Genomic DNA, 24,469 nt, shown 5'->3' with positions numbered 1-24,469 from the left:
AATGGCAAAGAGTAGCCTCTAGCAAGATAACCCTTTGCTTCAGACTCTGCACCAAATAAGTGATGGTCAGGAATGGCAAGACGCGTCACTCACGGCAGAACTGGCTGAGAAAGTAGGAAAGGAAAAAGAGACACACCTGTGCTGTGCTTTGATGTAAAGCATGTATTCCAGGCGTATTTCTTAGATAATTTAGTGCTGTTTCTGTTGACGGGGCCACACAAGTGATTGAGAAGGACTCTGGGACTTGTAGGTCCAAATGAAGAAAGGCATAGCAGGAATGAGGGGCTTTGGGGACACTCAGCCAGAGCATGGCTGGAAACTTGGCTGTATGAGATGCTGTGAGAGACATACTGGGGCAATCACTTGAAAACAGTAATGAGAGATTTTTGACACCTCCCAGCCTCCCCTGTCCCCCATCTTGCTGCAGACCTGGAGCTCCTCTTCTTGGGTGGCAACAGCAGTTGCAGCTGGTGACCCTCATTTGGTGCCCTCTGGCTCTGCCTTTGCTACAGCTCTTATCACTTGGACAAATGCTGCTCTTGTTTACAGTAATGTAAATTTGGAGCAACCCCTCTGCCATCTCTCCAGTGCAAATATTGCACTTTGTGTAATTCCCGTCTCCTCCTTCACACAGATGGAGCCTGGGAGGCGAGGGAGGAGGACTGCTCTTGCCAAATATCTGTGCATCGATCTTGTCAGCTGCGAGCCCCAGGTGACTGTGCCCGCCATACATTCAATCTATGTAGATATGGGAGCTGCTGTTGGTCTTTTTTCTTTTTTCCTCTTGACTAACAGCACTTCTCATCTCCAAACCCAAGCTGTAATACAGGAGCCATGGATGCAGCCCATGGTTTCTTTACTGCATCTCATTCCTGCTGGTCCAGCCCTGAGAAAAGGCTGCCTGGCCATGATGAACTGTGCACTGGTTCTGTGATTTGTGTAAGCTCAAATTTTCCACTAATTCACTTACATATACTAGGTGGAAAACACAGCCTCGGGGCTGCTATAAACCATGCTGCTGTAGCCACAATGGGCCATCCTGCCAGCTGGGGAGTCGCTGGAGCATGACGAGTGCTGGGGCGGAGGAAGGGCTCAAATTAAGTTGATGCACTTGTCGGAAGAGCTGCAGCGTGGGAGCGGATCTGGCCTCTTCGTGCCATGGTGACAGCCCTGATGGCACCAGGTGGCACAACCCTGTCACCTCGGGTCCCTGCATGGGGATGTGGTGGTTGGGTCATGGGCAGGAGCAGATGTTGCGTCCCGGCCACCACGCCAGCTCTGGGTGAACGCTGGCCGCCTAAAACCAGCCACTGATTTGGGCTGCTCCTTGGAAAATGTCGTGGCTTCCTCTCCTTTGATCCCCTGCAGCCTCAGTCCACCCTGCTGCTTTGTTTTGTGCCATGGTGCAATTCTGCAGCTTTCATTTTCTGTATAACCCATGGATAGATAATTTAAGAGTGTTTTCTTTTAAGAATAGCAAGGCTGCCACGTTGGCTGACTCCCCAAACGATTGCTTGTCTTGTTACAGATAGCTGTTGACCTGTTCCTTTAATCTTACAAGTCTGCATCTAACTGCTGTCTTAAGCCAACCTCCTTCCTTCTTTTTTAATGAACTTGTCCCTTCAGCCTTTTTTTCCTGGGCTGGCTTTTCAACAAGAACATTAGAAACAGCCTGCTCAGTTCTTTCCTCTGCTAACACCTTGCCCAGAGCTAACTTGCAGCATCCCTCTGTCAGCTGTAAGATACAGATATACTGTTGTCTTAATTACTCATATTTCTCCTGCTGCTCATAATTCTGCTTGTTCCACCAAAGAGCTCTTCAGAGAGCTTTGCCGCTTTCCTTTCCCTTTCTTTGGGGGTTTAAAGGTTGTCAGATATATAAACGATCCTTGTTGCAGAGCTTTGGTGGTGACAGTGTCCTTTGTAGAGAAGATTTAGGGGGATGGGAGAACTAAATACAAATGCTTTTAGGCTACATCTCCGTGGAGGGAGAGAGTACACATAGTACTACCTTGCATAACGGAGCATCAGGGAGTGTGTTTGGCAAATCCCTTCTCTAATGAACAGCTCGGCAGCTGTTTCTTCTGCAGTTTAAAGTGTAGATGCTGATTGTCAGGAGTAGGGTTTTCTTTACTCTCTCTCTGTCTCCACCACTGACTATCCATGGCTGTATCTGGCCAACTGCAATTCATCTAAAAATACTGTTGAAAAGGGCCTGGACACTTAAAAAACCCGAACACTGTGCCATGGGGAAGCTGTAGCCCTTCATGATTTCAGTGTTCTCTTTTATGATTATGTGCTACAGTTTCTGTTATCTATATTAATTAATCTGTCTGCTACCGTAAGTATTGCATGTTGAGTAACGTAGAGCAGACTGACAACATGACATCCATGCTTTTTGGGCAAAGGTCTGAAGAAGTCTTATCATAGAAGTGGGCTCTCTAGTGTATTACACCTTTGGCCAAGGTCCTTCACTCCTGGCTATTTGGGGTCGACTCTCAATTTTAACAGAGCTCAGCTCTACACAGTAAGATAGTTCAGTGGTGGCATATATCTTAGTCTTCAGCTGGTTGTCTTAGTTCAGCTGGGTGACAGGTTCAGGAAGCAGTACTGTGAGTGTATGTTAATTGAATAAATTAACGAGCTTGTCAAACTGCTGCAGTTGAGCTTGTTTCCATCATAAAGCTTGTTGTGTTGGTGGTGGAGGTGGGTCTGGGCAGGGTGTGCTTTCCCCAAATGGGGCTTAAGCCCTCCACTCCAAGTTTTGTTGTGGTTGCTTTTTAATAATTATCTAGCGAAAATGCTGTGCAAGTTATGTAGGAAGAAATGTTTAAGCGTCAGAACAGTGAGAGATGGCAACACCAAAAAAAAAAACCAAAAACAAACCCCAAATCTTTAAGGTTTAGATTGACCTAATAGCAGTAACAGGCAAACAAACAACAGGCTGCAGTAAGTCATGACCAAACACTTACAGTAGCACAATGCGGCTAAAGAGTCTGTTAGAGGAAGCAAATGGAAAACGATGGGAGAACTTGATGAGAGGAATTGGAAATTCGTATTTCTGTTCTGCGTGGAGGAATAACATGGAGAAAATAGCTCTTCACGTTAGTGCTCTGCTCTTGAAGAGCTGCGAGGAATGAGAGTAGCTGGTTCAGACAAGTTGACTTTCAGGCAAGGTTACCTGAGTTAAAACACACGGGACATCCATGCAGATGGTGGCTCATTTCAGACCATCGTCTATAGGAAGCTCATAGGGAGGGAACACCACACCAAGGCTGGACAAGAGGACTGCTGAAGTTGACCCTGTTAAAATTCTGAGTTCCCTGACATTTGCCACAGAAATTTGTTGCAGAGCAAGCGAACACATGGTCTGTGATGCTCGGCATGGGCTTCTGCACTGCTTCCATCTGCAGGGTGAGCCCTGCCTGGGGCCAGGCTGCCCAAACATCTCATCTGCCTTTGTAGAAGAAGACACCAAGACTCCACAAGGAAGGACCTTGGGAGGCTGGCAGAGCCCTGGGGCCATGAGCCCAGCCTGAGGCCACTGCGAGGGCTCGTGGCGTAGCTGGAGGCTGCGGAGTGCAGGTGACCAGCAGGTATTTCACTCTGTTTGCTCAGGGTTTTCTCTTGGAATCCCAGCACCATCTCTGAGGGCACGGTGGTTGGTTAAGTAGGTGGTCATGCAACTGGTTTGGCATGTCATCCATTCTGGCAGCTACTCCACATCAAGAAGTTTCCTGCCCCGTGCATCTTCTGTGGTGATGGACAAATGACTTGACCTTGTGCCTCAGCTCTCCAAACCTAAGGATGTTTTCCTCATAACTCCTTTCTACAAACCCAAGGGCTGCTAAAAGAAGTAGGTCTCATGACTGTGTGGTACTTGGGTGCCATGGTAATGTAATTAGCAGCACAGCAATCTTACTAAAAATGTCCTTGGTGGAGGAGAGGATGGGGTGGGGGACTAATTTAGAGGGTGGATGTTAAAGGGGAGGAAGGTTCCAGACCTGTGGCTTCACCACAGCTTGACTGCATAACACAAGTCCCTCAATGCAGATGCGAACCTAGAGGTTCAGAGCATAATGTTTACTACACATGTCCATATGAGAGATAGTGCAGCACAAACTGTTTGAAGTGTTAATAGATTATGTAACAGCCTTCCACCCCCAGCAAGCCTTTTGAAATTTTTATACGGTATCTCAGGCTAAATAGCTTTTTGAGCTGATATATAACTTGCAGTAAACTTAGGCAAGTGTTCCTGTTACCATTACTTTCCCTTTTCTCCCTCTTTCTCTTCCACGTTATATATGGATCCAGGAACTTCTGCTTAATCCACAGGAGAGAGGCACAGGGTTCTGCACAGAAGTCAGAAGGCCTCGATGCAGGAAAGCTGTGCTGATGATTAGTTTATCTCTGTTACTCTGCCAAACTCCCAAACTTTGGCAGCCTGTGTGTTGGTTTGTTGTTTTTTTTTTTTTTTTTAAGCCGTTAGGTCTTTTTCTTCCCTACCCTCAGAACGACCTCTGTAGCGAGGGTTGCCAATATTACCCATATTAAATATGAGGATGTGTATCAGCTTCCACAAGGAACGTGCTCTCGAGCAGCAGCCTGTGAATCGTCTGAAGCGTTTGGAGTTAACAGCTTAGCTCTGGTTAGCTGGAGGTTATTGTAGAACTTCTTTTCTCAGCTGTATCCCCCACTACTCCAGCAAGGAATAAATTTGTTTCTGTCATCTATGGTTCACCCTACTGTACATTTATACAAGAATTTGTTGTTAAATGGAATATTCAGAATATTTTTTAAAAATGAGGTGGGCTAATACAGTGATGTAATGAAGGGTAAACTTGAATTGGGTGGGATTTTGGTGGATTTCTTTGTTCAGACATTGTTCTCCTTTATTCAGATTTTTTGGTTTTTTTGCATGCTAGGACAAGGCACAGCCAGCCATATTTTCCATCGTGATGAATGAAATTGAGCTCAAGGAGTTTAGCTGAGACTGGCTTCCCCTGCAAGAAAGATTGCTCTTTGATGCCTGAATCATAATTTTAAGGCATGAAAACTATTCATCAGGAAAGCAGCATTTTAACTCCTTACATCTTGCAGCCTGATCTTTGCAGAGTAAAAAAATCCTCATCCACTGAAGTTGATCAGAATTGTAATAAGTCCATAAGGTCACCTTGATTACTGTACATCAATGTGGTCCCCACAGTATGTTCTTGATAAGACAGCCTATTGCCGTGATTTAATCCAAATCTGTTTAATCATATATAATCCACATAATTCAAATATACTCACCAAGGATCCAGTTTTATAGCTGTACTGAGGGGAGGGAAATCTTGTGTTGTCACAAGTCATGCTGACATCAGTAGGGTTTCTTATTGATGTAGGACTTAGTGCTGGCACATGCAATTACAGCAAAATTTGGGGTTTAGCATATTTGCAATTTGATGTATTTTTAGGAGGCAGTTGCTTAGAGGTAAGAGAGTAAATGAACTCTGGGCCACATCCAACAAAATCTCTGACTGTGAGTCGTGCCCAGTCGTCATTTCAGGGAAAATACATAAAGTAATCTGAAATTGTTGTGCAATTAAAAAATCACAAATATTTTATTTATATTTTTTGGCTTAGAAATTTTACTTTATACAAACTATATTATAAAGAGCTTGTGCTCCTCCCAAGGCATTCTTTATTGTTTCGGAAATGTCTCAACAACAGAAAAAGGTATTTGTCAGCATAAGTAATACACAGACATAATTGCAGTGTTACTGGTTACAATTTTCGTGTTCAAGATACCAGGATCAGATCACACTCACGTAGCCGCTTGTTGATGCAATGCACATGCAGCTCTGGCCTAATGCCTTAGAGCCCGGAATCGAAAAATCCTGCTCAAACCCATGGGTAACTGTAAACATCTGAGTAATCCTGTTGAAGTCCCTCCATGCATCTGTTTACCGTACAAACTAAGCCTTAAAAAAAATTAGGAAAAGGGCAAAAAGAAAACACCATGCTTTCCAAGTCAATGAAACTCTGTACGTGCTTGAAGTTAAACGCTGGAATAAATAAATAGTGCCTGATCTGAAAGACTGGATCTGTACTCGTAACCACGGTTTAGCTGTTATCCACTGAAAACATAATGTAAGGTGAACTTTTTCCAGCTTGCATACTATATCCATTCTGATGGATTTCCGACTTGACTTTTATTTTTCTTTGTGGCCATTTTGCAATTTTCTGTGGATTTGTTTTGATTGTAAATAGGCATACATATTAGCTAAAGCCAGATAATTTCCTCTGGCCAGCTTTGCCAGTAAATCACTGAGCTATGTAATTGGGTTTGTATAAAATTATGCATTGTGAACTTGGGAATAAGTAAAACAGAAACAAAAAGTTGATTTTTGTAAATAGTGTAATTTTTGTGCAAAAATTTGGTTTTGACCCTGTTCTTCTACTCCCGAGCCTGGTAATTTTGATTGTCCTTTCAACACTGAATGAAAAGCAAACTACAGAATAAATCCAAGCAAAACTGGTAATAATTTCTGGTTTGGCTTGTAGGTGGAGTTGAATATAATGCCCGCATTTGTGGTTAACTCCAAGCAATGCTTTCTGAAGATGATGGTATTCAGACACACACCCAAACAATTTGATTCAGACAAATTGGTTGCAAGACTTCGACCAGCATGAGAAGAACAGGTGAGAACCCTTGAGAGTGAAGCTGAAATAATAAGTATCCCAATGGTCAGGAAAAATATTTCTCCAGTAACACAATAGATCTCAAAATACTAATTACAATCTGCCTAAAGACTTATTATAAATGAAGTGGAGATAGAAACATGTTTATATTAGGGGGGAGCTTATTTGCAGATAAGCAGGAAACCAGTCACACATCTTCACAAACATAATTTTAGCTGTTTTAATTAGCAGGTTTGCTTTGATTTAATTTAATTCAGTGATTCCTTCTATCTTTACTGACACATGTGCCAGCAAAATGTGCTGACCTGACTTTTGACATCCAGTTTCCTTTTTCATTTCTGTTTTTTTGTTGTTGTTGATTTCGGCAGTGTTGACGGTGAAATGATGGGGTCAACGCTTCCTAACAGTATGGCCAACAGATGTAGCGTGGGGATGACAACCGTACGTGCGAGTGGGCTTTTGTTACCCCAGCACCGCCATGGCGGAGATGCTGGAAGCCGGGGTGTCAAAGGCCATCAGAACTCCTCAGAGGCTCTAGATTCCAATTCTATTAAGATCTGGAATGACCAAAAATATGCCTTTTTGTGTCGTTGCATGCAAAAGTGCAGTGAGCTTTTTTTTTCCTAGAAAACGAGACCCTAGAAAGAAGCCCCATGTGTGCTTTTAGCAACTTATTGTAGTGCATGCGTCAACTTTGGACTGAAAAGCAAGGTTTAAAAGCTTCCATAATTCATATATTTAATGTTTGGAGATCTGGTGGTTTTATTTAACAGTGAAAGTAGTTATTGACAGAATAAAACCACGTAGTCCAGAATAAAAATACCACATTAATGTACTGACAAAAATAATCTGTGTTGACTTTGCTGAGCTTTTTGTTGGTCTGAGTGCTTGGAAAACCTTTTTGGTTCTTTATATCAGAAAAACAATTGCTAATACACCAGGTGTTGTTCTCCTTTCTCTCTCCACCCCTCCCTTTTGCAGTGTCTCACAGCTGTATGATAGGTAATTAAAACAATCACTGAAATGTTTCAAAGCTGTTGTAGCCTTTAGTTGACTTTTAAAATCCGTATTTGAAGAAGAATGGTAAAATTAATTTGTCTCCGGCTCAGAAAAGTGCTCTTTACTTGAGCAATGGACTTTACAACATTGCCAACAAAAAGAATTAAATTAATATTACACTTACCTTTATCTAAGGTTATTCTGTTAACTGTTTTATACTGGAAATTAATTTCAATATCATGCCAATGTCTACAAGTATGAATGCAGCAGTTGTAGCATGCAGTCAGATAACTCTCCTTCTTCATATCAGGGTAAAAATAATAATTCAAAAGGAGTAAACTTGCCAGGACAATTAAGTGATTCTGCCCCCAGATAATGGAAAGAGGAAGTTTATATTCTTGGACTGTAAACTATGTAATATTGCAAAGTGTTATTAAAGAAGTATTACGTGGTTATTTTGAAAAGAATGTTAATTTTACAGGTTAATCTTTCTACTGAGAATTAGATAGTTCAGAGACTATGAGAAATGAAGGCTTCTGGACAGGCAATTTTCGATGTTTAAAACCTCCTCTGTTTTTCTTCCCCATCTATTTCTTTTGTTTCAGTTCCCTGCTTCAGTAGTAGGCTTAAGAAAACTTGTAATTCATTCATTATGGAACGCTTGGTCTACGGGACAAGATTTTATTCTTAAAATAAACTTCCCTGTGATATATTATTTTCGGCCCTTAAAAAACAAGCCTTCACCTTTACAAATGAATGTGTTAACTCAATGTAAAGTGGATCCTTTTCTTTTTTTTTCCCCTCCTCCCCTCCTCTCCTGGTTTGTCCCTCTCTGGAGGTTTGTACTCTCTGGCATGGGCAGGGGTGGCGGCAACTGCCGTGTGCAGAAAAGGCAAATTCAGGAATTTTCAGTGTCGATGGAATTGGTTTAGGCCTAGAAATTACTAATTATAAAACCAACCAACCAGCCAAACCAGTAGCCTGTAGAATGAAAGGTTTTGCATATCCCTCACTGGTTTGTGGGGATTCCTTGCCTGGTATATATGTCAATATGTGCATGGAGCAAGTGCTTTTACATGTGTATATTTGAAAATCTGACAGATACCAGGGAACAGAGCACAAACCAAGAATATCAGTACTGACAAAATAATAACTCTTTATAAATTTTAAAATAAATACCTATTGCTACTTGTGCAAATATTTCCTGTTGATTAAAGACAGCATAATCTCTTTCCCTTTCTTTCCTCCTTTGTAAGTATTTCTAGCCACACACAGGTATTGCAAACAAATTTATGAATGTGGATAGAAATAAGACTTAAATACTCATCTGCATCTTTGCATCAGCACAACTCAATTTGACAGTATATTTTTACCAGGTGGAACAAAGAGCAATAAATTAGTTTTGAACATTTATGATCTTGCATTATAAAGACTGCCACAGACTGTGTTCAAAATCAATTGTCAGAGTGATGGGGATTAATAACTCTGGTACTGTAACCTTTTACGTATCTGCAGACTGGGTAAGGGCACATTTCAAGATCTGCTGCCATATTTCATTATTGCAACTTATATTTGAAAGACCTTTTTTATTCCTAAAAAAAAGAAACAGGTTAGTTTTTAGTAGAGGTGGATGAATAACTCATAGTTAATAATTCATTCACTGAATTTTGCCTTTTATTCTGTGAGAAGAATAAAAAACTCATTGTCAAATTTTTTATGAGTTCTATTGGCTATTTCTTTTTAATCAAAACTAGAAATCAGAAGTCAGGGTGTGTTACTTATTTGTGATTGATAAGTCATGTGGTATTGGCTTAATTCCCCAAGTAACTGAGAACAAATATTGGAATAAATCTAATGATTAAATGTTTGAGGCAAGTGTATTTAAAAATCCCTTTCTACATGCGTGCAAGCTTAAAAGCAGTGTTTGAAAGCACTATTGAAAGTAAAAATCTAAGTATATGAAAATTGCTGGAAAGGAAATGCAAATGAAGCAGAAACATGGCCAAACCAAGTGCATTATAAGACACAAATGAGTTTCTGTAGAGCTGCCCAGTAGTTTTCCCTCCTTAGCTCCAGCACCCATTTTGAGAGAAGATCACTAAATATTAGGAGTAAACATGGGAGCAAGGTAAATGAGAGCTTTATTGAATTTCCCTAACTTGACAGTTACTGTGTTGTATTTCACAATAGTGAAACATTTTATAATAGTGAAACCACATGAAGAGTTTCATCTTTTGGCTTTCTTCACCTCGTAGCTGGCAAGTTTGCATCCCACCGGTGTGAGCTCTGCTGGGCCAAGAGGCATCTGTGGCTTCTGCATTTTGTCTTATATGCACTTTATTTTGGTTTCTTCCTAAATAGAGGTAAAACGGTTAAATATTTCCCAGCAAAATACACATATGTCATCTCAAGGGCTGTGCATACCATCTAACTGTCATTTCCTTTGATTAACCTTCACCTGACCTCCCTCCCTAAGGCATTTTCTGATCCTTTTGTTCCTCCATTTAAGTATTGCTCGCTCTCAGGTGAGTACATCTGTCAGTCAAGAGCTGGCCATTTTACCAGAGAACTCAGTGGAGATGTTGTAAAATGGAAAACTGCAGAGTCTGTCGCAGATTAGACAAACCAGTCTCACATGCAGGGCTGGTGGCGCTTGCTGGAGGGATCTAGAAATGAAAAGGAGGCAGAGCTTGCATGCACGCAGTTGAAGATAGCTGAATTTTAAGAGCGTATATTAATTGCTTTATGAACATTATTAAGTATTTAAGATCAGAAAAGGGACATGACTGAGATCAACAGGACTTTCCTGCTGCAACTCCTTCGTGTTGGCAGGAAGTGCTGGTTTGTGCAGTCAAATTGCAGGCAGGAGAGGGTCGGAGTTAATGAATCACCTCCCTTGCAATGGTAGAGTTTGGACATGGCCACACTAGGTGATTTTAGCATTTTGAAACCAACAGGTTTGTGTTTACTCTCGCTTTTTTAACCTACAGACAGCAAGAAAAAAAAATGAAGAATGCCCGAAGATATAAACTTCAAAATGATTCCTACTTACAATCAATATAGTCAGTCCCAACTGAACTTTTTTTGAATGGCAGTTTGCAAGAAATGTTGATGCTTTCTGTCACAGTTTGGGACTTTTTTTTTTTTTTAATCCCTAAAATTCATCTCAGGTGAATAACACGAAACTGAGATATTATGAATCCCATCAGATCATACATTTCGCTGGCAGCAATGAAGAGCAAAGCCTATATTGAATCCATAGCTTCTGCTTACATTATATAATAGTTTTTGGGTAGATGCTAAAAGCGCTGTATGATGAAGTATCTTTTCATCCCAAAGTAAGCTGATGCAGTGGCTCATAGTGGTTCCCAACAGCTAAAACTACGCACCTTGATTCTGGGCTTCATTTGACTGTTGAATCTCATATCTCCTGATTAAAAATGTGCTATCAGAAGCCTCAGCATCATATCAGTTCTTATGGATGAGGATCGACTCATCCCTTAAGTCAGTCTTTCATGAACTAAACAGGTCAGACTCCTTAATATTTCATTATTTGGAATATTTTACAGATCGTATATGTTTTTTGTAGATATTTTTTGCCCGTTCCCAGTTTGTCCTTTTTTTTATTATACAGGTTGAAGTTTGAAAAACATAGTCTAAGTATGTGAACATTTCATTATTTCTACTCAACCTGCAAGATTTTGAGACTCACTGAAAAGTAGTGAGTTTTCAAATAATAAAGAATTGTGCTATAAGATTCCTGTGCAAACTTTGAATGATGGATCTGCTGCTTCTACAAAGAGTTTATGATCTATTTTTTTTACTTGTATTCATGCTGGCTTTTTTCCCATTCAATTTTATAACTCCTGTGGAAGCAGACATCGTTAGAGATGCAGAGCTGTTGGTGAGAACGGCCAACATGACATGGTTGGTAAGTCTGGACGGGTCAGCAGCACCAAGGTCCTGCTCTGGTGTAAACTGGTGTGGTTTTAACTAATACCTGGGAAAAGTCATTATGTAATTCCAGGGGGATTGTAAAAATCCCAGTTTTGGAGTAAATGTGACCTGTTATTGTGCCTGTTAAAGTTTTGGAAATGACTCTTTAGAGCAAACAGTTTCTATGAAATCCTTCCCAATCTGCTCTCCGTGAATGTTCTGTAGTGATGGAGATGTACTCACCTGGTGTACAGAAGAATTTAAATCGGAGAACAAAAAGAAACTGAAATTGCCTTAGGGATTGAGGTCAGGCGAAGGTTAATCAAAGGAAATGACAGTAAAATGGCATTCATGGCTCTTGGTACATTCTTAATCATTCCTCTCTCAGAAAAGACACAAAAGATGTACAACTTTTTACCATTTTATTTAGTTAGGGATGATTTTCATTTTTGTCTTGATTGTTTTAAGTATCCTTTCTTTTAGATTTCTCTCGTAGATTCAGCTTCTGAAAACTTGCATTGCAGTGCCTTAAAAATGTGTGTGGGAAATTGAGAATGTGTGTGGGGGGAAGAAGAATGTTAAGAAAAGGGAGTAATTTTCCCCAGAATATCTCTCATTTTATCTTCTCTTTCTAATTTGATAGATTTTGAAGGATTTGTAGAAGTCATGGGTGCAGGGAATAAATACCCAGGAAAGATAAATATTCACATTATTACACAAATGTCAGGCTAAATGAAGTCCATGAATGCAACTACTGGAAACAAGAATAGTTTCTTTTAGTCTCTGCTAATCTACAAGTAATTACTCTGATTTTAAGTATAGATCGTTTGTATATTTAAAAAAAAATCTTAGCATAACCTTCATGATTGCAATGAAATTTTGAAGTCATGTCTTAGTTTGTGGCTGCCTGTTATATTCTGATTTAGTGTGTATGAAAAGGCCCCTTTTAGGAATCTTTATTTGCCAAGTGTGGAGTTGTCCTTTAGGCCAGTCACCTTAGATAACTTCGGCATAACTACAACAGGAGCAGCAGCAACTTTATGTAACTTATAACTGCCTGAGGCGGCTCTTAAAAAATGTGAGCAATGCATTTTTTTTTCCCCCGAGTCTGTTTATATAGCTCCCTTCCCCCAGTAACACAGGGAATCCTAAAGGCTATGTATTAAACCCAAACAGCTCTCAGCTGGGGTAACTTGGCTACAGCAACCGTATTCTCCCTGCTCTCTAGATCGTATGCCACAAAGCATTAGGCTGAGAGCTGAGCTTAGGTGAGACCTTGTGATGTTGAAGCCTTTGGAGAGGAGTGAGGCTTGAAGATTACTGCAAAACCATGTAATATTACCACTGCAAATTGTAGTTAAAAAAAAAAAAAGTGATATTTTATACCTATGCTTTCTCTGCATCTCAGGGGAAAAAATGAAACAACACCAAAACAAAACCAAAACTAATCTGGAAGTCATTTCTTTGTGTGTCATTGCACTCTTTATGGCTGTGATGGCTACTGGTAATGTGGCGCTTTTCTGCCAGATCCCACGTAACAAACACCGTCACGTGGGTGCCAGATGGGCCGTTTGCCAGGCAGCCAGAGGAGGAGGAGGGAAAGCCTTGCTCCACCCTGCAAACGCTGCCGAGAGAAAGCCTGCCAGGCAATTATTGGAAAAAAAATAGAGAATTGGTCAAAAAATGGGAAAAATATCTCTGAAGTCATTGGGTGGAGGTTGAGTTGAGTTTACCTCTTGTAACCCAAAGCTCTTCAGGGATGGGAAGAGAAATGTGACTGGAAGGCTGAGCTCGGGTTGTTGGAGGGTAGAACTGCACAGCAACAAGTGACTGACTGTGCAGACACGCATAGATGACTAACCTGAGTGTTTTCACATTTACAGGATTTGACTCTGTGATTTTATGATGCTGCAACAATGTCAATGTTATGTTTATGGAGGGGATTTTTCAAAAGTACTTGGCATCAGCTTGAGCAGCTGATTATCTCACCCATAACTTCTCTGCCTTGTAAAACTTCTGTATTAGTAATAGAAATACAAATAATTTTTTGTATGTCTTGGGTAAACCAGAAATACCTGTTTAAGGAAGAACAAAATGTGAGAGAGATCATTTTAAATGAAAACAGTTGAAGACGGCCTTAACTGCTGACAAGAGGAAAATTATTGGACAGAGAGAGTATGTTTTTTTTCATAAGCAACAATATGACCTCAGAATTCTTCTGGAGTAATTACTGAAGAATTGTAGCCAAATCATACATCTATTTTTAAAGCATCCAATAAAAATATTCAAACTATTATATGCCTGCTTACTCAAATTATTCAAATACAGGAAGTATTAAGTTGGTTTGAGAATTTTTATTCCAACCATTCAGACCAGCTTCCAGAAGATAATTGTTTATTTTAAACACACAAAAAAGGGCTGAATTTCTTTACTCTTTCATTTTCCAAAAAAGCAGAGTTGCCTGGAAGTACCAAATCTAATGTTCAGTGGAAGAAACTGAGGCTGAAATGAAATCTCCCAGCTGCAGTTTCCGAGCAGATTTAATTGCTGTGCATTTTTCCTGCCTGGATTGGTGGTTGAAATAGCAGGGGCTGGGAATTAATTCAACCATGTATGTCGGGTCTCAGCATCCCAGGGAGCATCCCGTGGCCGTGGGGTGGGAGGACCCCTGGCATCATCGCTCTCATGGATCCCACCCCAGGTCAGGGCCACATGTGAGGACAAGAGCTTTTCGTGTGATTGAAGCTGGATTCACGTTTCTGGGTGTTGTCCATATTGTAAAATGACTGCGGGTTAAAATATGAACGTTTACAGTTTTCCCTATGGGCAAAAAGTGGGGTTTTGTGTTCAGTCTCTGCTGAAGCTGCAGTGAAGGCCAGGAAGCAGCTGAAGATCAGAGGGGAAGCTCTGCTCCGTGTCTCGCAGTTTTGCAGGCTGTTTTTCACATTTTGTACGGAATGAACAGTGCACCTGCCCTGAGAGGGGGGTTTCAGAGGGAGGAAGCTCATTTGAGCATCAAAGTAGTATGATTAAAAAAGGTGGAGCAACAGCAATAACTGATGCTTTTATGTTTCCTTTTGCTGTCTGTTTTTGGAAAGAAACCTTCTATGCAAGTATTCTCAGGTGATGTGTTGGTTTCTGCTGGAATAAATAGCTTGTCTCAGTTTGATCCCCAAGTCTTCTGATAAAAATATCTTTTTTTTGTACCTTATTATAGTCCGATTCCTGACAGATCTTTGCTGCATGTGAGGAATCATCGTAGGTCAGAGATGTGCTGACTACAGAGACTCATGTGCCCATGATATCGGTGTCCTGCTGATGAACAGGGGAGCTTGTTTCTGGTCCTTTCAGGTTTCCACCTTCCTTTTCCACTCTTCCACCAAGATGCAGAGATGCTTAGGAGGAAATTCATGCTGTCTGATTTTAGACATCCAATTTAGGCTGCTTCTGGCTGTAGCAAAGCACAAGCTCTGCTTGCTGCAAGTCCAGAATCATTTATTCAATTGCGAAGTCATCTTCTTGCTTCAGCCTAACTCTGGGTGCACAGAAGCTCGGTGAAGAGCTCAGCTCTGCGACGTCTCAGCCAAGGCTGGTTCTGTGCCAGGGCTCCTACCAGGTGACTGAGCTCTGACCTGAGCATCTAAATCACATACCTTGTGGGTGAAGAACCAGTCACTTCAGGGAAGTTAATTTTTTGTGAGGGTTTCTGCGATAAACCCTTAATATAATCAAGGTTTGAAAAGAAATGAGCCAAGGTCTATGAAAACATTTCTAAGTGGGCAAAGTTTTGTGCTGTCTTTCGGATGAACCAGAGGTTTCACTAGATGCCAAGTCAGTTGGGAGCAAGCTGTGTGGTAACCTTGTGACAACAGGGTCATTGCTGGTCGGATGGAGGCTTCTCCAGGTGCTTTGCAGTGTTGGTCCCTCCAACACTGTAAATGGTCAGAAGCAGAAGGTAGCCAACTCTTTTGTCAAGTTAGGTGAGGTAGACACCCCTCCTGGGGTTATTTGTTGTGTTGCCTGAAGTTAATTTAGTTCTTAATACATACCAATGTGGGGTCTAATCTCCTTTGAGAGATTTTAATCTGAAAATACACTTAGAGCAGTTGCTGCCTTGTATTCTCTGCTGCAGAAGTATGGGCATTATCTGAAAGAGGACATTAAAAATGATGATGTTTCTTTATGGGACTAGTTTAGAAATATGAGCCACAGCAAGAGCTGGCTAGAAGGAGATACCTTTGCATTCAGGGATGTTGTCTGTACCAGAATGATCAGAAATTCAGGAGAGTCATGGCTGCCTGCGCAGCCCTGAGAGGCTTTGGACAATTTGCTGTGGCCACCTGTGGTTATTAGTTTAGAAGATGTGTCACTATTTTACCCTGGCATCTGTTCAAAGTACTAATTCTGTGGATCAGTGTCTTTCAGATGAAGAAAGTGAAATCCTTTTTTGCCCCCAGTGTCTGAGTAAATTGATATCAAATACTCTAATGAAAAGCCAACTGTTGTCAGCAGAGGCAAGCAACAAGAAAATCTGGACAGGAGGTAACTTCATGATGGATTCTACATCCTCAGGGACTTTCTGGGCTCTGAGGATTAATTTTCTATTACGTCCACGTGTGGGGCTTTTCTTAAATACACTTCCACTAACAACTTAATACTTTTTTCAATTACAGTATCATGAAGTGCTACAACTTTTTGTCATTCTGCCACTTAGAGGCCAACACTTTGATTGTTGCCACCTCTAACTTTTCCTTAAATGAAGCATCTTTTTGCTGCCGCACTGAATTTGTGCTTTTGAAGAAATAAAATACTTTGCATGGCGGTAAAAATCCCTTGGGAAGTGCAGTTCTGTTGTGGTTTATGAGTGAACCCTCATTTCCACAATAGCTGACTTGGTCTCTACCTGATGGACTTGAGAAACCTTCACTACGAGGGCCTCTTCTCCTTATTTTAGTTCCATTGGTCCAGATTATTTTATTATCTTTATTTATTTTACTATATTCATTATTTTATTATGTTTATTTCATATATAGTAATTCTAAGAATGCATTCATCGAAAAACGGGGCATTTTTACCTGTGAGAATGTCCACATACTTGACTATGATAGGAGACAGACCAAGAGCATAAAAGAGCAAGAGTTTCTTGCAGCAACCTTTAACTGCACATAGAAATGAATTGTTCAGGGTGTGACAGCATATGAGCCAATGTTTTATAAATAACTTGGATTTGGGTAACAATGGGTTATAGCCTGTTGTAGGAAAGTGGTCAATAGCTCAAATAGTTTCTAGTTGTCCACCTAGAAGTGTAGTGCGTTGGAGAATGAAAAATAGCATAATATGTTTGAAAATTACCTGTGCACTAAGGAAAGCGTAAGTGTTGGGAGGCTGTCTTCACCTTCTGGAAGATGGATCAGTGTTGCCAGTCACACAATATCACTTCTATTAGAACAAGGCTTTAGAAGACTTCTTCACTTGGGGACTTACTGAACTGTTTTGATTTTGGTGGCACCAGTGAAGAAGATAGCTCAGAATTCTTTTACTTGCAAAATATCAAGTCAGTTGCCCCCCAAAAATGTAACTTGCCTTTTTTTTTTTGTTTGTTTTCATGATTTTCTAGCAAACTGTGTTTTTAAATCCATAACAAGAGGAACTGAGAAGTTGGAGACAATGTCTGTAGAAGGAGGTGCCTGTGGGAGAACTTGCTGTTCCCCTGGGTAGAGCAGAGGTTCCTCCTGCAGGCAAAGGGCCAGCTGGGATCAGGACCTGCATCCCCCAACCAGGATAAAGATGGGTCAATCGATACCTCCTGGAAAATAAGGCTGCCCAGCTGCTTTCCCACACATTTTCTCTCTCCTTCATTGAAGGAAACAGGTACAGCCCTTACTGAGGCAATGTTTGTAAGGAACAGCATCAGCATCTGTCAGTGTTCAGAACATAAACTGATCTGAGTTAATCTTTGTTTTCTTCTGCGCCTCCGTTTCATAAAATCAAATTGGAAGAAAATTATGGTCACAAAACCTGATTTTTGCCTCAGTTCTGGTCTTCAGTACAGAACTACCTGACAATTAATATTTGTGTTTACCTTTTGAAATATCTGACCTTTGGGGAGTTGACAGAGCTATAATATTAGTCTTCGTATGCTAGCCTGGCTTTTAAACTCCCTGCCTAGTGGATGTAAGTTCAGTGGATACAGATCTGAAACTTGATTTCTTCAGTATAGCTGCATTAGCATTCAGCTGTGGGTATGTAAGATAATAGTATTAAAAGCAACCTTCCATCCTGTTGTCATGGATGCAGCACAGCCCAATCCTGGGAGCAGTATAGCACCAGTCTTTGTACAATCTCATTTTTATCTACGAATTTTAATTTAATTATACCAGAAATTCTGTAAGGGTATATAAAATATGATTTTATTTTCTGTTTTAAGCATCAAAATGTAAGAATTGAGCAGCTCGTATTCTTTGTCCAGTGCTCATTTTTTTTTTGCATTCCAAGTATCTGTCAGTATTAGTTATGAGACTGTGTGAAATAAGTAGCCATGAAAGATGCCTGCTTTTATGACAGAATGAGTGGTTTCATGAATTTTAAAGGAGCACATTTGTATTTTCCGTTCTTGAACTACATGGGCTACTCGCAAATATGACAGAAGATAATTGTTTGAGGAATTATGATGCCTTTCAAGATTTTGCAGGATATTACTATTTTCATAATCTTTCATTTATCAGGTTATATGGCTTGATTTATTTATGTATGTAATTTGGAAATTAAAGTACTCCCATTCTGTCAGCATAGGTACATGTTTTCTTCATAGAGCTCATACTCCTGTTAGCAAAAATAATGAATGTGCTAATTTTTTTGTCAGTTACTAAAGAAACGTGTCAGAATCGGAGGGGAGTCAGGTATTATCCTGGGCCACGTGAGACAGTATGCAACAGTACATATTGCTCTGTCGATGGCAGGAGCGCGTATTTCAATATACAACACTAATGGTGCCACCAGGCAGTGCGTGCGCTGCAGTTTGTTAAGGTTTAAATGAATGTATTGTTAGCACCGACTTGAACGGGGATTTTGTGCGAGTGAGTAAAGGCTTCGAACCTTTAATTGACTAAGAAAATCTTTTTAGTTGTGATTAGAGGGACAGATACTCAGCTGGTGAGAACTGGTGGTGCTCCATTGAATCAATTTTCATACCCTGTCTGAAGTCAATGGAGCAGTGCTCATTTATAACCCAGTGCCTAGCCTGTTATTATTAAAAAAAAACCCTACAACATTTGAAGTCTGATATTTGAGTGGTAAGGTAACCTTTTATTGGAGAGCTGCTTGACTTGATCCTTGGGCCAATAAATTCAGTGCCATGAGCTATTTTTGGCTGGTTGGGAGTTTGAGTGTAGAAACCTGTGACTGTGTCCTGTTTGCTTGAAAGCATGGTGATTTATCTGCCATACCTTCATATTTAGCATACGGTTGTCTTTTCAAAGACTGAAATGAAGCATCTCTATATCCATATGAAGCATCTCTTTATCTATATGAAACATCTCTATATCTTTATGAAGCATCTTTTAAAGACTAAATGAAGCATCTCTATACCCTTTTCTCTTTTAGTCATGAAGTATTTGTATTTTTTCTCTTGGTGATATTATCTCACTTTCCATCCTGTGATAACTGCATAGCGGGATTTTATTTCATGGTAAAAAATTCTGAATATCTTCATGTATTAAACTTGTTCATAACATCTGAATTTTTTGTTGCTGAAAATCCCCTCTCAAAATTCTGTGCACGCCCATAATTTAACTGCTCTGAAGGTGCAGTCAGGAAAACCAGGCACCAACATTATGGAGTGAAAATTAAAGAGGCAAAACATCAGAGTGTCTACTGTATGTGCCTGCTGTTAGACACTCAAGCATGGAGAACAGGATACACCTCTATGGATGGATAACTTTCCTTATTAAAAAAACACAGTAGGACGCACAGTAGGGGAACACACTAAAACAAGGCTTTGTAGTAATTTCCTTGGAAGAAATTTCCCAAGATAGCAACTTGAAAAGCTTTTAATCTTACGACTAGCTATATACTGAGTTTTACTGTAGGTGGTATAAAAAAGGCCGTTAGATTACAGCTGATCTGGTAGAGTTGGTCCAAAGCCTCTTCCCTTCCAGCCTTCCTTCTCAAGAAAAGGATCAGTCTTCCCTTGCACCAAAATGAGGGTTGAATAGATGGGTGTGAGTTCTTGTATATTTAAGAACTTTAAATATATACCTCTCAAGTTTGAAATTGTGTTAGAAAACAGAAAACCTGCCTTCACCATCTGAAATTATTGATCAAATGTGCTGAACTGATTCATTAGATCAAAATTTCTTCTGCATATTGAAATTTTAAACCACTGTCACTCGTATTTTTGAGATGATATTCTATTTTGGGTCTCTGAACAGTGTCCCTTACTACCTGGGAGAAACATAAAGTGTTTCTCATTAACTTCTTTGTTACCATGTCCTGCAGCAGCTCCATGTGCTGCAGTGTACCAGCGGCTTTCTCACTGGACTTTGCCTGATCTGTGGTGTCTATTCCACACAACTATTAAACCTTAAAGTAAAAAAAACCCCACAAATCTAGGTAAATTCCCACCCAAACCATTGGAAGGCTGTCGTGTGTGTTCTGGGCTGGCACGGAGCAGGTACCCAGCACCCGTGTGTGTGAGCATCAGTGAAGTCATAACATCTTGTACCTCTCTGGTGTCAGGCACTACGAGCTGAGAACAGGGAACAAGCATGTCTGATAATGTGTTTCACATTGAAATAATTAAATAGAATTGTTGCTGGAGGGAAATGTGCCTTTAAAAATTAACCCTGACATCTCTCTGACAATTTGGCTTATTACAGGAGATTTTTTTTCTCTCTCTCTTTTTTTTTTTCTTTTCTTTTTTCAGTTTTACTAAACTTGATATGCATTTCTCAGCACCTTAGAAAATGTAGAGCCTTTGGAAACTTTCTTCTATGACTACTCTATACTTACATGAGCAGTCCCATCTATTTTCCACAGAACTACTCATAGGGCTGATGTTTAAAGGATGGGGTCTGAAGCACATGACACATTCTGCTATGCCCTGGAGCCTATGCTAGTTATTATTGTTTGAATCTGTCTCTTGATTGCATATATTGCAGTCTTCTATCACACGGAGTGCCAGTTTTGAAATCTGAATGTTTTTCCTGAAATAGCCATCGAGCAGCTTGCTTTTTTATTTCTTCTTAGTAGTAATTTCCATAAAGCACTAAAAGTTTAAAAATGTTTTTCTTGATGGAGCTGGAGTATTTGAAAACAAATGTAAATGCCTATAAAATGGTATTATATATTTTTAAAAGTCTACATATGATAAGAAGAATTATAGTAACTTTTTTGTGATCTGTGGGAAGTCAATTATACAACCAGATACTGGTGTTCAGGAGGTTTGGTTTCATTATCTGATGCCTATAACAGTTATTTACCAGTTCAAGAACTGTGCGACTTTTAATTGGGGTGAATTCCCATATTTTGATCAAATGGAGACCTGAAAGTTTGTTAGTCCAGGGGTAGGAAATTTGGTGTTTCTCTCAGTTTGTTTGACCATTTTCTAACTAATTTTAAGCTACATTTGGAGATTATAAAGAGGGCATATGAGGTGGCAGGACTGGGTGCCTGATGTTTTTCATCTGTTTGATGTTGCTTGAACTGCCTTGGACTGTATGTGTTTAAGAGGCTTTTTTCCTCCCGTGCGCCTGCCAGTCAAGGAGAGGAATTCAAGTGCATTATTCCAGCTGCGATGGCTTGGAACTGTGCAATTCTCTGGCCAGAGGAATGGCTGAGGTGCTGCTAAGGCATTTCTCACTTTCAATGCTGCAACTAAGAAAATAGGCATGCAAATTTGCCTTCAGATGCTGAAAAGTGGTGGTGTTCTTTTTTTTTTTCTTCCTTTTCAATAGTGTCTGACCTCATGGGAGGAAAACACAGTAAAATATACAGGCGCAAACACATACTTTTAATTTGTATTCTGCAGTTCTCTGTTTGCAGGGTGGATTCCTGGTTGGCAGAATCTGCGTCTGTCGGTACACCCCTGTTTGGTGTAATGCTGGTTAACAACAGCAGAGATTTTGATTTCAGGAGCCAAAGCCTCTTTCCTTCCCTAGTCAAGGGGAGGAGATTCAGCCCCGTATTTCCTCTTCCACTGAACTTTTAACAATTTGATGATCCCAGGCACAATCCTTCAAGATGCTGAGTACCCCCATGGGTGCTTAAATCAGAATAGCAGATGGGTTGTGATACTTCTTAGAAATGGGCACTTCACTAGCTAAAATTTAAAACATGAAATACTTTAAAAACACTTCTCAAAAATATTTTTCTTGGCTTCGGGAAGATTTTTACCCTTTTAATTAAAACAGCAACTAAAGAGGTATCTGCTAGTTGCTGTGGTATTCACTATAAACCTGCTGTACACAACATTGCTAGTACGTTCTTTCTGGCTATTAAAGGCTCATTAAAAAAAATTAAAGTCTCCACAATTTACAATATTTTCCATTGAAATAGCGTGTTAACACATTTCTTTAATCAGTGTGTTACTGTCAAGGGAAAGAACAATTCATCTAGTCTGTGAACACATTAGAAAAAAAAATTATCAGATTTAATTTTATTTGTTTTATATTCAGGGCTTTTTTGAAGGAATTCCTGCAGGGAAATGGTTAATCTATTTTTAACTAAAGCTTACTTTTGTAATCTATCCAGTGCTTAGAGTTCTGTCATTGATCTATGATTTATGTGATTTAAACCACCTCTTGGCTGTAACATTGGTTTCTATCCAAGATGCTGAGCTGAATACTAATTACGAGATCAAATTTATGCTGTTGGGCTAAGCAGCTGAAGGAGCTTTCCATGCAGGACTCCCTTATACCGTGCCACCATTGAGCATTAGTGAAATATTTGGCAGGGGGGAGGGGAAAAAATGCCGGAAAAGGGAAAAAATATAGCAGGAAAACTGAAGAGGCCTTTGAAAGCTTTATTTTTAGTTCTGTTGAGTGGCCGTACAGTGCTATATGCAGATATTCAGTGTGTATAAGCCTGTGAATATGCACATGGTTATGTTTTTACAGCAGAATCTCACTAATTCACCCTAACGATTGGGAAACCCACTGAGAAAAGCCAAATGGCATGAGTGAGCAAACAAATAAATAAGATTGAGGATATTTTATTCCAAGATGTATTTTAAGCCTTTATTTTGACAAGTATCATGTTGTCAGAATGATTTATGGTATTTCATAGCGTACCAGTAAATTCACTGTTGTATGGTTTCTTACAGTAAGAAAGTCTCACTAACAATAGCTTCACTTTACCTCTCCTTAAATCATCTTTGCTGAGAAATAAGCCGAGATCCCCAATTTTATAGCAAACACAGGCCTTAGGCATTATTTTGGTAAGAACAAGTGATGCTTTTCCATTTGCCTGCATCACCTTTGCAGAGGAGGTCGGGATGGCAGCAATTTCCTTAGGTATAGGTAGTCAAAGCATGTTCAAACAGCTCTGAATCCAAAGTGCAGTTTGAGTAAAAATGAAATTTTCTATAGGAATTTTGTTGATTACAATTGGTTTTGAGACAAAAGGTGTTCCAATACATCGTTTGACTTTCATATCTGTTGGTATAATGTTAAGTGTTTTGTTTTGATGATACTGCAATGTTTTAATTTGTTCTGGTTTCAGGGGGTTTTAATTATTATTATTATTATTATAGTCTAGTTCTCATGTTTACTATATGCTTTATTTTATATTTTGTTACATTTGGATCATTTCAACATTTTCAGAGTACATCTGCATATTATTAAAATGTAACATTGCCATAAAATGTTTTCATAACTTCAATTTTGTATGAATCTTTTAAGATTTCCTTTCCCTTCTACACTCGTGAAAATATTAGAATTTCTCACGGATAGAAATTCCAGATTGCGACTATTTCCCCTGTCTTTTTTACTTTGAAGTAGTGTGTTGTTGTGACCTTATAGGTCTGGAGACGCAATCCTGGCCAACAGATTATTGTATAGGATGCGGGTGGCATCGTCAGACCTACACAAGGAGAAGGATTCGGGTGTTCTTTGGTTGTCTCCGTGACATTTGTGTTGTCACTGGTGAGAATCGTTGTCTTGAACCTTGTTCAATGGGATGTGTGTGCTCACAGGCCTTCCCCATGGCAGAAGTTGCAGCCCGGTGGCTGGAGCCAGCCGACCGCCCCGCGTGGTCCATAGAAGGCCCTTTGGTGGGGAAATAGTTTCCTTTTACCCACATTCTTGCTCACTTTAAAAAACAAAACCCCAAACAAATAAAAAACCCCACCAGAAACAGAAATAAAACAAACAGAAAACCTTGAAAAAGGGCGTTGTTAGACTAATGATCTCTGACTGCGTATCTATTGCTTGCTATCTTCCTCATTTCATATTTCTCTCATTTTCTAATTGGGAGAAACTCATATTTCAGATTTGTCTTTTTACAAATTATATTTGTTTATACTCTGATACCATATTTACTTTTCAGTGTGCATTGTTACAAATAATTTGCAATGCAAACAATTCACATTGCGTACATTTGTGTAAAAGTTTTTGAATATGTGTATAAGTAATACTGAAGTGGAATGTGCTTGGGAATAGTTTTATTCAGAGGAACCGCAGTTCCCAACCCCTTTTGTATGTATCATTCTGAGATCCCATCCTTACCTGTCCCATCTATAGGTGCCAGCACGTTACGTATCTATATGCTGCCAGTAGTAAACACAATGAATTGCCTTACGGTCCTACATCTGCAAAATGGAGGCTATTAAAAAAAATCAGGATGAGCCCAGGGA

At 39.9% G+C, this 24,469-nt stretch overlaps 1 long non-coding RNA gene across 7 annotated transcripts in view; it reads left to right on the top strand.

Moving 5' to 3' along the window:
- The window catches only part of LOC136106577 (uncharacterized), an 81,647-nt gene that overhangs the window by 18,166 nt on the left and 39,012 nt on the right, over positions 1–24,469 (top strand). For 5 of the 7 annotated variants that reach the window (XR_011740857.1, XR_011740856.1, XR_010652145.2 and 2 more), the window contains one exon: positions 6,547–6,684. The exons of the other annotated variants lie outside the window; for them this stretch is intronic. This is a non-coding gene — a long non-coding RNA (uncharacterized lncRNA). The remainder of the gene's footprint in view (positions 1–6,546; positions 6,685–24,469) is intronic. 7 annotated transcript variants of the gene reach the window in all.

The sequence above is a fragment of the Patagioenas fasciata genome, chromosome 11 (genome assembly GCF_037038585.1).
Source record: "Patagioenas fasciata isolate bPatFas1 chromosome 11, bPatFas1.hap1, whole genome shotgun sequence".
NCBI lineage: Eukaryota > Metazoa > Chordata > Aves > Columbiformes > Columbidae > Patagioenas > Patagioenas fasciata.
This window is presented reverse-complemented; position numbering and strand designations above follow the sequence as displayed.